Source organism: Aegilops tauschii, chromosome 1 (genome assembly GCF_002575655.3).
Source record: "Aegilops tauschii subsp. strangulata cultivar AL8/78 chromosome 1, Aet v6.0, whole genome shotgun sequence".
In the NCBI taxonomy this organism is placed as follows: Eukaryota; Viridiplantae; Streptophyta; class Magnoliopsida; order Poales; family Poaceae; genus Aegilops; species Aegilops tauschii.
Window position 1 is genome coordinate 27,320,149 of NC_053035.3, and position 14,857 is coordinate 27,335,005.

General features: G+C 44.2%; 1 long non-coding RNA gene across 1 annotated transcript; it reads right to left on the bottom strand.

Annotated features, from left to right (window-relative positions):
- Positions 1-300: 300 nt before the first annotated feature.
- LOC109759787 (uncharacterized) lies at positions 301-1,487 on the bottom strand. The gene is made up of 4 exons (XR_005757037.2): positions 1,342-1,487; positions 1,045-1,230; positions 527-592; positions 301-423 (listed from the first exon to the last, which is right to left on the bottom strand). It is a non-coding gene; the product is annotated as an uncharacterized lncRNA (long non-coding RNA).
- Between the last annotated feature and the right edge of the window lie 13,370 nt (positions 1,488-14,857).

A 14,857-nucleotide genomic window follows, 5' to 3' on the forward strand; every position in this document is an offset into this window, starting at 1 on the left:
GTAGCAGAACCATATTAATTCTGAACATTGATCGATGCTACAATCCACGATGATAATACCAACTTGATGTAATTAAGCAACGCTACAGTGTTAAACTCAGCATACTACTTCATATAATTCCAGCATATACAAAACGACCACCACATACACTCCTGTAACTGGATCGATACAACCTGTGCATGGCCCAGAGGCTAGAAGCGTAACCAAAGATTATGCATACTTACTCTTCACTGGTCACCCTTACCAAGAACCTGACATATTACACCTGCAACAGTCAACTGAACATCTTTGTGGTGCCGTGTTATGATGTAGCCAACTCGACGTGGACTGGCGCCAAATTTCTCGAACCAGTCAAGCTCCGGTTGCTGCTAGGCTTCTTCAGTGGCAGAGCCACATCCTTGTCCTTGACATCCTGCAGCTGTTCTAAGATATGGGAGCTTGCAATATGAATGTATAACAATTATGCAGTGCCTAGATCATTAAATGTTGTTTCACTACAGTACAGGCAACAACTTGTGATGCTAACCTGTCTTAAGATATTGAAATGCCTGCAGAATCTACAGGATCCAAAAGAAATCAGTTCATGTTACATCTGAAACATCGGCAGTGAAAAAGTGAGAGCATTCAGAACCTAGTACAAGAAATAGTCTAGCAAATTATCAGATTAGTGGGAGAGGACAAAAGCTACAAAATTAAACTAATCAGGCTTGCGAACATATTCCAAAATTAAAACTAATCAGGCTTGTAAACTTGTTGGAGATATGCAAAATGCTCGGCGGTTCCGGAAGTTTCAGGACATGGGAAACTCTCTGAGAACTTTGTTTAAATAAAGGTTTAGTTTCCCTCAACAAAAATGTTAATTTTGTTCAGGAAAGGGGCCATATCAACTCTGAACATCGATCTGCTTCAGTTTGTGGTTTGTGCAAAAACACAGCACAGTGAACAGAATCTGCATCTAGAAGAAGAATTGGAGCCATGCTCTAAACATAACCACTACACATCATAATTTATGCCAGGTTACACACACACACAAAAAAAACTCACCCTTAACACTGCTGCAACTGTATCCAGAGAACATGTGCAAAAAATACTGCACAAGCACAAAAGATTCAGACTTGTGCAGACTGCAATGCTGTGTCTCCAGCGCATATGTGTAAGGCTCTCTGTTGATATGTCCTTTCTTCTCCCCTGCTCATGTTGTTCCTTGTAATGCTTGGTACATTTATGTCTCTGAAATTCAAAGTTGCGGAGAATGAAAAAAAAAAACAGTTTTGCAGTAAATTGCAGAGAAACAAATCCTTGAAAGGGAAAGAAGATAAACATGTAAGAATGCAAATACACCACCGTTGTAAATGTCGTGCTGCAGTCCTTGAAGTGGCATTTTGTTAACTGGGCTCTAGTTCACTCACTGAATTCACTAGACAGGGTTCAGGAATAGAAGAATATGCAAGCACAATTGTGCGGAATAGAAGAATCAAGAATTGGGGGGTTAATTAGGGTTGAGAGCGTAGATAAACTATGATCCGTGATTGATCTTCGATGACTTTCCTCCTGGCACTGTGAGCTTCTTAAACCGTCCTTATCAAACGACCCAGTCGTCTCCACTTACTAGCTTGTTCGGTTTACGTGGTCGGTTGCTTGTGCGACGGCCCACCACTTGTGTGGGCCTGGGCTCTTCATGGGCTTCTGGTCCACCGGCAGGAGAGGTGCTGACACAATTAATCCTATTGGTGGAAAGCTACAAAATGGCAAGCGGTTGCTGTGTGTCTGACAAACTTCTGAAAGAGAAAGGCATGGGTACAGGAGGTAAACTATGTGGTATGGGATGGCTGCTTTGTGTTTACCTCGACGTGAGCACTAGATCCCTCATGAATCTTCCTTTTATTCTTTGAAGAAAACTCCTCGCGACACCCAGTGAATCTCCGTGCGAAACGTTTCTTCTGCTCATGGACTTCCCTAAAAGGCTTGGTTAAATTGTTCCTACTGCCATAGCTCATGGTGCAACCATTTACATGGCTCTGGCACGCAAAGGGCCTCTGCAACATTTTAAAAGGATAATACATATATGTGAGCAATCGTAATCCCATATCCAAAGTAAAGTTCACTTTGAAATAATACAAGTGAAGTTACGCGCTTACATTTGCATAAGATTATTATTCTTGACAAACTTTAAATAATAGATCGATGTACATAAGATTGTAGACTTTAAAGCTGACCAAGCTCTTCTTTAACAAGTGTACTTTTTGTTATGACACTATTTGAACAATATTGATAGTTTGTTTCACAATTGATATTTTTCTAAACAAATATGATGGAGAACAGAACTGTAAAGAGATACAAATGATACCAATGTGGAGGCTGTAGCCAATGGATTTCGAGTCGCTCGACTAGTCGACGAGTCGCAAAAATATGGTCGACTCAGCTTAGTGTCGACTCGCGACTCTGAGTCACGACTAGTCACAACGCAGGCTCGACTTCTTCCGAGTCGCTGCCCCAGAGCGACTCGCATGAGTCGCGACTCGAAAACCATGCTGTAGCCTCTAGAAATCGGCATGTGACCTCGGGATTGAAGAAAGCAGGGAGAGGACAGAGCATAATACAAAAATACAAATGAGAACAAGAAAAGTAAATACGAAATACCAAAACGAGTAAAAAGAAGGCTGTTTGATTGATCCCATAAAAATCAGATGAATATTATGTGAAATTTATAGAAGAACAAAAATGCTAGTGTTTCATTGGCCACATATATCAGATTTATCTTCTAGAATATCCCCGTCACAGCTTTCAGAAGGGAAAACAGCAGCCGTTTGCAGAGTCAGTTCATCATGACACGGATCCTTTTCCATTGGCTGAATCCTAGCACTACCACCATGCAGATCTTGACTTGATTTCTCACCAATATCATGTTGCTCTGAACTCAAAGGAGTCTGGTTGATGTGTACTTGTGCAGCACGAAACAATGTTATATACTTGAATCTATTTCAGGCACAACACAAACATAAGGAACATCTAATATATATATGTTCTCTTTCCCTCGTCACAAATAAAATAAAATAAGGAACATCCACCCCATTTCCCCCCTTCCATCTTATCCTTTCTCCATCCTACATTGGAGACAAGGTTGGGACCCGACGGTGATGAGACTGACAAATTGCTGGAAGTGCAATTGCAATTTGAAATTGAAGGATTTAGTGAATTCTTTTGTTCATAACTGGGACAGATATCAGATTGTACCTTGTGCTACTTTCTCAAGAGTTGTAGTTAGCTTGCCCAGCCACCAGTTTCTTCTTCTGCAGATAAGTAGAGATTATAAGGAAAATAAATCTAAAGTATGTAGATATATTTTTTCAAAAATAGGTATGTCTTTGTGGTACCGTTGGCATGAGAATTTACGGCATTGATGGCTGCCGCTGTTGTTGCATCTGTGTGTAGTGCATCTCCAATACCCAGAGACGCCAATGCACGCTGGTTATCATCATCACATGACGCATCCTCAATACCACTAGATCCACTGACATTAGGGGATTCCACCTCTATGCTATTGACTTGCAGACCATGACTCTGTTGCCAAAGTTTTGACTGTATCATGTATTTTGACTGTACCAAACCATCCCTATTTCGAAGTGAGCTACATTGAGTATTACCAGATTCCGATCCACCAGAAGAGGTGCCTTGTCGGCCATCCATGTTCTTGCTAGGAATCTGAACACTGTCTCTATAAATGTACTCCCTCCGTTCCAAAATAGATGACTCAACTTTATACTAAAGTACAAGAGAAGATACATGTCACCAGCCTGAACTGCATGCAATTTATGTTTGATACAAATGAAAGTAGGGAGAGTTAAACGCTTACTCATTAGACAGGTTGGCTCCCAAATGCCTGGATACCACACTAGTAGCAGCAGCAGCCAGCACAGCAGGTGGCCACGACATCTGGTACGGGTAAATATCTCCACCAGACTCAAACTTGGCCAACAGAGTCATGGTCTGCAAGTCAATAGCATAGGAGCCCTTGGTGCAGCCAATTAGCGCTAGTCCGTTGATGACCTTGTGGACTTTGTACACACGAGCGTCCTCCGGGAGCGCACATCTCGCTCACCCGGACACCCTTTTTTAGACTGACAGGAGGGCAGAAACAACCCCCCCGGCTCCACTATTTTCATTGAAAACGTGAAACCAGGTACACAAAGAGAACAGCCTTCTGACAAAGGTTCTATGGGACTTACACCATACTACACTCCCTAAACTGCAATGCAAAGCAAAAGTAAAGGGAGCCAATCGCTCACAAGGCTCGAGGGTGCAACTTATTACAAGCCTCAAAGTCTAGATCAGAAAACTAAGGTGCTCACATCCAAAACAGAAATTTTCCAGCTAAGAGTGTCATTTCTTCATTCGCCCACCGGTACAGCTCCAGCCTTCTTCTGACTCACCTGGTATGCACATCCCCATTTGATTCTCTTGAAGGTTTGTACAGGGGTCAGCGGCAGTTCCAGCGGAGTGGCAGGGCTCAGCGGCGATGAGTGTTTGCAGTTCCTCTCGGGGCTGTTCGGAGGTGTGTAGCGAACGGGAGGCAGTAAACCTGCAAACCACCCCTCATTTCCCAGCGACATTTTAGAGAGTGAGTCTAGGCTCAAGATACCTGCAGTATCATTGCCATCGATCACCCCATAGTCAGCAGGAAAGGGGAGGTGAGGGTCATTGCCACTTTTTGTGAAACCAGCTTCAACTCTTCTAAGGGAGTTTCTTTGAACAAGATCATCCACTTCTTGAGAGTCAGATGGATCTGCCACCAAATCTGTTTAAGGTCAGTCCACATCAAATTATTGAAAACCATGGAATTTCTGAACTTCCAGATGCACCACATAACACAGGCACAAACAGAGTTCAAGACCAGCTTATTCTTATGGGCTGGCCAAAATCTAGCAATAGATATGTAGTCATTGCCTACATCATGAGAAAGGATTTTAGATATTTCAATCCAAATCTGTTTAGCAACCACACAACCAAAGAACAGGTGGTCTATGGATTCCTGTTCTTTGCAAAACATACATTCAGGTGGTTTAGTAATACCTCTTTTTAACAGATTATCTTTAGTCATTAACTTGTTATGAGACAAGAGCCACAAAAACACTTGTACTCTAGGAGGAACCACTATAGACCACACAGAAGGTATATATACAGGTTGCACTCCTCTAAAATTAATAATATTGTAAAGAGAACTAGTAGAGTAGACCCCTTTGCTCTCATATTGCCAAATTAGGGAATCTTCATCATCAGTCAGCACAGAGCTCTTGATGATCTGCTCTAGGCAGTACCAATTCTCCATCATAGCATCTGAGAAAACCCTTGTAAATGTCAATCTGACATCAACCCCATCCCAAATATCTGCAACAGTCACCCCCTGCTGGTGGCAGATAGTGTATAGGGGCCAGAACTGAACTGACAGTGGGGAGGTGCCAAACCAGATGTCTTCCCAAAATCTAATTTTCTTACCATTACCAATTTTCCATCTATATCCAAACTTCAGGGCTTTTGCAGCCCACATTACCCCTTGCCAGAATTTGGAGGTGTTCTGGGGGTTGGAGGCAAAAATGTTTGGACTTTTCTTAATATATTTAGAGTCTACTATCTGTTTCCAGATCTTGCCCTCATCTTGGATATATCTCTTAACCCAATTACCTAACAGGCACAGGTTAACATCCTTGATGTTAGGGATACCCATCCCCCCATATTCTTTTCTCATGCAAACCAAATGCCAGTTTGCAAGATGAAGTTTCCTATCCCCCTCGAAGTCACTCCAAAGACAGTGGGCAAGCTGGCTGTTGATCAGGTCCAGAGCCCATTTGGGGAATTTGAAGAAGGAGAGCAGGTAGACTGGGATGCTAGCAAGACAAGCTTTAATCAAAACCACCCTAGCAGCATAAGAGAGTAGCTTTCCTCTCCATCCAGCCATCCTTTTGAGGATCTTGTCAATAAGGGGCTGGATGTCCTCCCTCCTAAGCTTGTCATAGTGAAGAGGGATGCCCAGATATTTAATAGGGAAGGTACCTACAGCACATTCTAATATATTCTTGAAAGAATCTACCTCTCTGTCAGTGAGCCCAAGAGGGATAATCTCACTTTTTGAGTAGTTGATCCTCATACCAGATACATTCTCAAAACAGGTTAGAACATGTTTGAGGTTAGTAACCTTATCTTCAGAATTGTCTACAAAGAGGATGGTGTCATCTGCATATTGAAGGCAGATAACACCTCCAGGGATGAGATCAGAGCACAACCCTTTCACTAAGTTATGAGATGTTGCTTTGGCCAGCATCCTGGTCAAAACATCTATTACAAGATTAAATAGTAGTGGGGAGGAGGGGTCTCCTTGTCTCAGGCCTTTGCCAGTAGTGAAGAAATCTCCTTCTACCCCATTGATTTTCACTCCAATGGATCCCATTTGGGTGATCTGCTTGACCCAGTTTATCCATTTTGTGCCAAAACCTCTTTTTTCTAGAATTTCATAGAGAAAATCAAGATTCACCTTGTCAAAGGCTTTCTCATAGTCTAGTTTGATCACTAGTCCAGCATTACCAGAATGCACGGTGGAGTGCAGCACTTCATGTGCTGTCACCACACTTTCTAGTATGTATCTGCCCTTAATGAAGGCAGATTGGTTACTGGAGGTGAGGAAATTCATCAACCTAGCTAATCTATTAGTCAAGACTTTGGTGAAGACTTTGAAAATGCAGTTAAGCAGACTAATAGGCCTGAACTTCTTCATATTAGAAGCATCTTGTTCTTTAGGAACAAGAGTAATCATAGCAAAGTTAAGCCTGTAGATGTCCAGGTCTCCCTCATAAAAATCTTTGAAGAGGGCCATAATATCTTGTTTTTGCACCTCCCAAAACTGTTCTAAGAAGAGAAAAGAGAGCCCATCAGGGCCTGGGGCCCCATCTGAGTAAGACCCAAAAATGGCTTCTTTCACCTCTTCTTCAGTAAAAGGAGTTTGAAGAGAACTATTGTCTTCTATTTTAACTTTTTCTCCTTCAGAGAAGAAGTCATCCCTCAATCTAAACCCATTTCTACTCTCTTTTTTAAAGAGATCTTTGTAAAAGGAGGAGGCAATGTGTAACATGTCTTTGGTCTCTGTGATAGTGCCATTAGGACCATCTAGGACATGAATCTGTGTTTTCCTCCTCCTTTGATTGGCTACAGCCTGGAAGTATTTAGTATTCCTATCTCCCTCTAGGATATCTTTATCTCTAGATCTTTGTTTGGCTTTCACTTCATCTTTAAGCCAAATATGGTGAAGTTCTTGCATCACCACTTTCATCCTATTGATCTCAGAGTCAGATAAATGCTCTGTTTCAGCCTTAATATCTAAGGAATCAAATTCCTGTGTGAGGTGGGCTTTATGTTTTCTAATATCAGCTTCTATATTTATGCTCCATCCTCTAGCAAACCTCCTAAACCTCCTGGCTTTTTCCTGCCAAATATCTATAGCTTTGTTCTTCTTGACAGGAGCTGTCCAGTTCTTGATGACTAAATCTCTAAATTCTGCCTTCAGCAGCCACCATTTTTCAAATTTGAAACTGGTGGGTTTAGGGGGGCTACTCAGCCCAGAGTCCCATAGTAATGGTGTGTGGTCACTCCCAATTCTGGGAAGAGCTTGGGAGCTGCCTAAAGGGAACAAAGAATCAAAATCTGTAGTACAGAAGATTCTATCAATGGTAGACATAACCAAATTTTTTTGGTTATTGGCCCATGCGAATTTTCTGCCTGACATTTTAATTTCTAAAAGACTCCAGATCTCTACCCAAGCATTAAATTTATCACTCCAGTGGTGATTGATATTGCCATTACTCTTGTCTTTTTGATACCTGACTAGATTAAAATCACCACCAATCAGGGTAGGCAGATGATCACCTATGAACAAGCTATGTAGTTCTGATATGAAATAATCTTTACCTTCCTCATAAGGTGATCCATAAACTCCAATAACTCTACATTTAATCTTACTGGCTTTGATTGTAAGAGTGCAAGAGACAGATTTGAGAGAGAGCCAACTATCAATCTCAAAGATGTCTTCATCCACTCCTACCAGGATGCCACCAGCAGTGCCTTCTGCAGGTAGGTGGTGCCATCCAAAGTTTCTATTGTTACAAATGCTTTTCAAAAAAAGATGAAGAGAGCCTTTCTTTTTTAGTTTCCTAGAAGGCTATGATGCAAGGTTTGACTTTGTTGAGAACATCTTCTATACAGGATTTCCTGCCAGGGGCAGCAATCCCCCTGATGTTCCAAAAAAGGCAATTCATCTAAACAATGTTTTCTTGGGGTCCTTGCCCCGCCCATATTTTGACACTTTGGTCCATAGATTGCTATAATCTATCCCATTATGTGCCTCAACATTACACCCTTCAGGTGTATGAGGAGAGCTATCATGATCATCTATGCTAAAAAAGGCATCATCCCTAAGGATATCCACTACACCAGAGGGCCCCACAGGCTCTTTGGTTTTGTCAATGCTCTTCTTTAGCCTATTTTTGTCTACATTAGGTCTATCTATTTCAATACCTATTTTGCTAGCAGTATTAATGAAATCAGGATCAGAAAAGTACTCAAAGGAATTCTTTAGGAGGGTACCTTTGTAGCTGTTCTTCTCCATCTCCAGGTTGAGCATCTTCTTTTTGTTAACTTCAATTTCCTGCATAGTCTTCTCACCTACATCAACCCTGCTGCTTTTCCTCTGAGCCTGCACTGGTCCCCAAATCTTCTCTTGTTTAGGTAAGTTCCCCCCTGCTCCTTGATGACAACATTGGGGCTGAAGATCACACCTACTTCTTCTTCAGCAAGAGGCTCTTCACAGGTATCCACTAGGTTGTTGAGGATCTCATCATCATCATCCTCTATCTCCATTTCTTGAAGCAGCTGGCAGCTATGAGCATCTAACTCTGTGTCATGCAAATTTTGCAGGAAGGACATGGTAGTTTGTTTTGAATGTTGGTGACTCCCACTAGTTTTTCCATTACTGTTTGACCCAGAGGTAGAGTTCAGGTTGTTTGTGCCCCCTTCATTGTGTCGAGTAGGGGCAGTTGTGTCCCTATTGGCCCCTGTGTCTATTTCTCTCTCAGATCTGTCATCTAGTAAGTCATCACTTAGATTTTCCTCATTTGGTGGCTCCACAGTAATGCCTATTTTGTATAACTTTGTACCTACTCCAAAGATTCTGCTGGTTGGAATTTTAGTGTAGTCTTTGCATCTAACTTGGACTTTGACCACTTCAAAAAAGGATTTGAATTTTCCTTGCCAATCTACATCTACAAGTGTACCAACTACAGAGGTGATTTGCTCCAGCACTGCCCATTCAGCCCACTTTGGCGCCACTCCAGTGAGCTGCAGCCACACTGTTTGCAGCTCAGCCACATGTTCCATCTCACCATTCCACTCTTCCACATTGACTGTAACACCATCCATTTCTGGTAAACCAAAGTTGGGGTAGCCAGCCACTTGGGCTACTGGTATATGTGGTGGGAACTTGACTAGGTAGGTCCATTCATCCAACTTCCTAATTTGCCAAGGCCAGTTGGTTTTGTAGATCAGAGAGAAGTTATGAGCCATCTCCTCTTTAGTCACCTGTCCAGCCTCTATGTACACTATCCCTACATTTTTCCCTGCTCCTAGATGTTTCCCATTCACATCAGGCACCTCCACTTGGAAGAAACCCAGTCCTGTGGCTGCACTACCCACAAATTTTGCAGCATTCCTTGGCTTTTTCCTCACTGGGCAGTCTTCAACCTTGTGGTTTACCATTTTGCAAATGAAACAGGCAGGAGCCTGCTGGCACTGAGTCTTGTGATGACCAGGTTCTCCACAACTATAGCAGACCACATCAGCATATTCTTGGGGTGCATTCTCCTTGCTCTTGAAGGTACTTTTGTTCTTAACTGGCTTGCTTTCCTTTGCTGGTTTCCAACATTGTTGGTTCTATTCCCTTCAACTTGCCCTTGCACAGACTGTTGATGCTGCTGTTGCTGTGGTATAGCTCCTGTCAGATTGTTCAGGGTGCCCCCATTGCCAGAGTTTTGAGCCCCCTGGCTGGTGCCCTGATTTTGATTCTGGGTCGACTGGTTGCCCTGAGGGCCAGACTGCATCTGCTGGAGAGGATTCCCCCCCTGAGGCATGCCAGAAGATTGCCCTACCCCCCATGTATGTGGGTTGTTCCATTGGTTCACTGGAGGGGGGTAGAATGGCCCCTGGTACCATGGAGGGGGAGGCCCTCCCTGGAAGCCAAAACCAAAAGGGAATTGCGGAGTGGGAGGACCAAACTGTGGGTCGAATTGTGTTGCCCACTGGGTTTGGTTACCTGTGTCTGAGCTGTTGATCTGCGATCTGTCACCTGCTCTCTTGCCTCTCCCCTGGCCTCTTCCTCTGCCTCGATCCGCCATGGCCCTGAGCTTGATGAGGTCTGGAGGTGTTCCAGACCACCGGCTTTGCGAGATGGAGATGGAAATCGCCCTGCTGTAAACAGGGTCTCTAGCAGTCTGGATCTGGGCCGGGAAGCAATCTTCCGTGGTGAAGTTGCGGCTGGGGATAAGGTCTCTCCTCACCCAAACCAGCACCGATCGGTGATTTATAGGCCCGTCGCTAGGGTTTGCATCTTCTACTTCGATCCAGAGCTGACCAAATATCTCAATCAGGCCCTCTTCTTCGCTTTTGCTTGAGCTACTTTCCACCTCATCTGCTTTTGATTTTCCTCACCGCGCTTTGTCTGCTCTGTTTTTCCTCTCACCGCCAGGTAACCCTGTCGCCTGAATCCATATCCGGTGAAGCAGGGGATCTCACCTATGACGGTGACAGGCTCTGACGAGCACCCGCCCCGGTGGTGTTCGCCGGCGGCTCTGCCTCCCCCATCTCTCCCCCCACCACGCTGAGCTCGAGGCGGGGATTGGAACGCAGCTCTGCAGAGGGGGGAGTCCCCCAAATCCATGGTGCGGTCTCCTCGGCGGCTCACCTCGCACGGCGAATTGACAGCGCGCATGACCCAGCTCACCGGGGTGGTGGCTGGAGGGACCAGAAGGCCCTCCACTTCACCCTTCTCGCACTTGCAACAAAATTTAGCTTGCTTATCCTCCTCCTCCTCCTTCTTTAGTGCCCAGACTTCCAGGCGGAGAGGTTCCTCCACTATGAGGCCATCTTTGCCGAACGAGCTATATATTGAGGCCTTCGAGGCACACGAGGCAGCCCTTGCCGTCTCGGAGCTCTCCGATGGCGACGCCGCATCTGCCGGATGGGGGAGAAGCTGCGACGCGGCGGCCGGACAGAGGGAATGCTGGCCTACCCCTCGAGGTCGAGGGGTAGGGACGAGCGCGCCGGCTTGCGGCGGCAGATGCGGGCGAGGAGGTCCGACGCGGCGGCCGGACGGCCGGACGGCGACGCTGTTGGGGAACGTAGTAATTTCAAAAAATTTCCTACGCACACGCAAGATCATGGTGATGCATAGCAACGAGAGGGGAGAGTGTTGTCCACGTACCCTCGTAGACCGAAAGCGGAAGCGTTATCACAACGCGGTTGATGTAGTCGTACGTCTTCACGATCCGACCGATCAAGTATCGAACGCACGGCACCTCCGAGTTCAGCACACGTTCAGCTCGATGACGTCCCTCGAACTCCGATCCAGCCGAGTGTTGAGGGAGAGTTTCGTCAGCACGACGGCGTGGTGACGATGATGATGTTCCACCGGCGCAGGGCTTCGCCTAAGCTCCGCTACGATATTATCGATGTGTAATATGGTGGAGGGGGGCACCGCACACGGCTAAAAGATCGTTGATCAATTGTGTGTCTTTGGGGTGCCCCCTGCCCCTGTATATAAAGGAGCAACGGGGAGGCAGCCGGCCAAGGAGGAGGGTGCGCCAAGGGGGGAGTCCTACTCCCACCGGGAGTAGGACTCCTCCTTTCCGTGTTGGAATAGGAGAAGGGAAGGGAGAAGGAGAAACAAGGAAGGGGGCGCCCCCCCTCCCTAGTCCAATTCGGACTAGTCCATGGGGAGGGGTGCGGCCACCCTTTGGGGCCTTTCTCTCCTTTCCCGTATGGCCCATTAAGGCCCAAGACGAATTCCTGTAACTCTCCGGTACTCCGAAAAATACCCGAATCACTCGGAACCTTTCCGAAGTCCGAATATAGTCGTCCAATATATGGATCTTTACGTCTCGGCCATTTCGAGACTCCTCGTCATGTCCCCGATCTCATCTGGGACTCCGAACTCCTTCGGTACATCATAACTCATAAACTCATAATATAACCGTCATCTAACTTTAAGCGTGCGGACCCTACGGGTTCGAGAACTATGTAGACATGACCGAGACACCTCTCCGGTCAATAACCAATAGCGGAACCTGGATGCTCATATTGGTTCCTACATATTCTACGAAGATCTTTATCGGTCAGACCGCATAACAACATACGTTGTTCCCTTTGTCAACGGTATGTTACTTGCCCGAGATTCGATCGTCGGTATCTCGATACCTAGTTCAATCTCGTTACCGGCAAGTCTCTTTACTCGTTCCGTAATACATCATCCCGCAACTAAATCATTAGTCACAATGCTTGCAAGGCTTATAGTGATGTGCATTACCGAGTGGGCCCAGAGATACCTCTCCGACAATTGGAGTGACAAATCCTAATCTCGAAATACGCCAACCCAACAAGTACCTTTGGAGCCACCTGTAGAGCACCTTTATAATCACCCAATTACGTTGTGACGTTTGGTAGCACACAAAGTGTTCCTCCGGTAAACGGGAGTTGCATAATCTCATAGTCATAGGAACATGTATAAGTCATGAAGAAAGCAATAGCAATATACTAAACGATCGAGTGCTAAGCTAACGGAATGGGTCAAGTCAATCACATCATGCTCCTAATGAGGTGATCCCGTTAATCAAATGACAACTCATGTCTATGGCTAGGAAACATAACCATCTTTGATTAACGAGCTAGTCAAGTAGAGGCATACTAGTGACACTCTGTTTGTCTATGTATTCACACATGTATTATGTTTCCGGTTAATACAATTATAGCATGAATAATAAACATTTATCATGATATAAGGAAATAAATAATACTTTATTATTGCTTCTAGGGCATATTTCCTTCAGTCTCCCACTTGCACTAGAGTCTATAATCTAGTTCACATCGCCATGTGATTTAACATCAATAGTTCACATCACCATGTGATTAACACCCATAGTTCACATCGTCATGTGACCAACACCCAAAGGGTTTACTAGAGTCAGTATTCTAGTTCACATCGCTATGTGATTAACACCCAAAGAGTACTAAGGTGTGATCATGTTTTGATTGTGAGATAATTTTAGTCAACGGGTCTGTCACATTCAGATCCATAAGTATTTTGCAAATTTCTATGTCTACAATGCTCTGCACGGAGCTACTCTAGCTAATTGCTCCCACTTTCAATATGTATCTAGATCGAGACTTAGAGTCATCTAGATTAGTGTCAAAACTTGCATCGACGTAACCCTTTACGACGAACCTTTTGTCACTTCCGTAATCGAGAAACATATCCTTATTCCACTAAGGATAATTTTGACCGCTGTCCAGTGATCTATTCCTAGATTACTATTGTACTTCCTTGCCAAAATCAGTGTAGGGTATACAATAGATCTGGTACACAGCATGGCATACTTTATAGAACCTATGGCCAAGGCATAGGGAATGACTTTCATTCTCTTTCTATCTTCTGCCGTGGTCGGTCTTTGAGTCTTACTCAATTTCACACCTTGTAACACAGGCAAGAACTCTTTCTTTGACTGTTCTATTTTGAACTACTTCAAAATCTTGTTAAGGTATGTACTCATTGAAAAAACTTATCAAGCGTCTTGATCTATCTCTATAGATCTTGATGCTCAATATGTAAGCAGCTTCACCGAGGTCTTTCTTTGAAAAACTCCTTTTAAACACTCCTTTATGCTTTGCAGAATAATTCTACATTATTTCCGATCAACAATATGTCATTCACATATACTTATCAGAAATGTTGTAGTGCTCCCACTCACTTTCTTGTAAATACAGGCTTCACCGCAAGTATGTATAAAACTATATCCTTTGATCAACTTATCAAAGCGTATATTCCAACTCCGAGATGCTTGCACCAGTCCATAGATGGATCGCTGGAGCTTGCATATTTGTTAGCACCTTTAGGATTGACAAAACCTTCTGGTTGCATCATATACAACTCTTCTTTAAATCCATTAAGGAATGCAGTTTTGTTTATCCATTTGCCAGATTTCATAAAGTGCGGCAATTGCTAACATGATTCGGACAGACTTAAGCATAGATACGAGTGAGAAACTCTCATCATAGTCAACACCTTAAACTTGTCGAAAACCTTTTGCGACAATTCTAGCTTTGTAGATAGTAACACTACTATCAGCGTCTGTCTTCCTCTTGAAGATCTATTTAATCTCAATGGCTCGCCGATCATTGGGCAAGTCAATCAAAGTCCATACTTTGTTCTCATGCATGGATCTCATCTCAGATTTTATGGCCTCAAGCCATTTTGCGGAATCTGGGCTCACCATCGCTTCTTCATAGTTCGTAGGTTCGTCATGGTCTAGTAACATAACCTCCAGAACAGGATTACCGTACCACTCTGGTGCGGATCTTACTCTGGTTGACCTACGAGGTTCAGTAATAACTTGATCTGAAGTTCCATGATCATCATCATTAACTTCCTCACTAATTGGTATAGGCGTCACAGAAACTGGTTTCTGCGATGAACTACTTTCCAATAAGGGAGCAGGTACAATTACCTCATCAAGTTCTACTCTCCTCCCACACACTTCTTTCGAGAGAAACT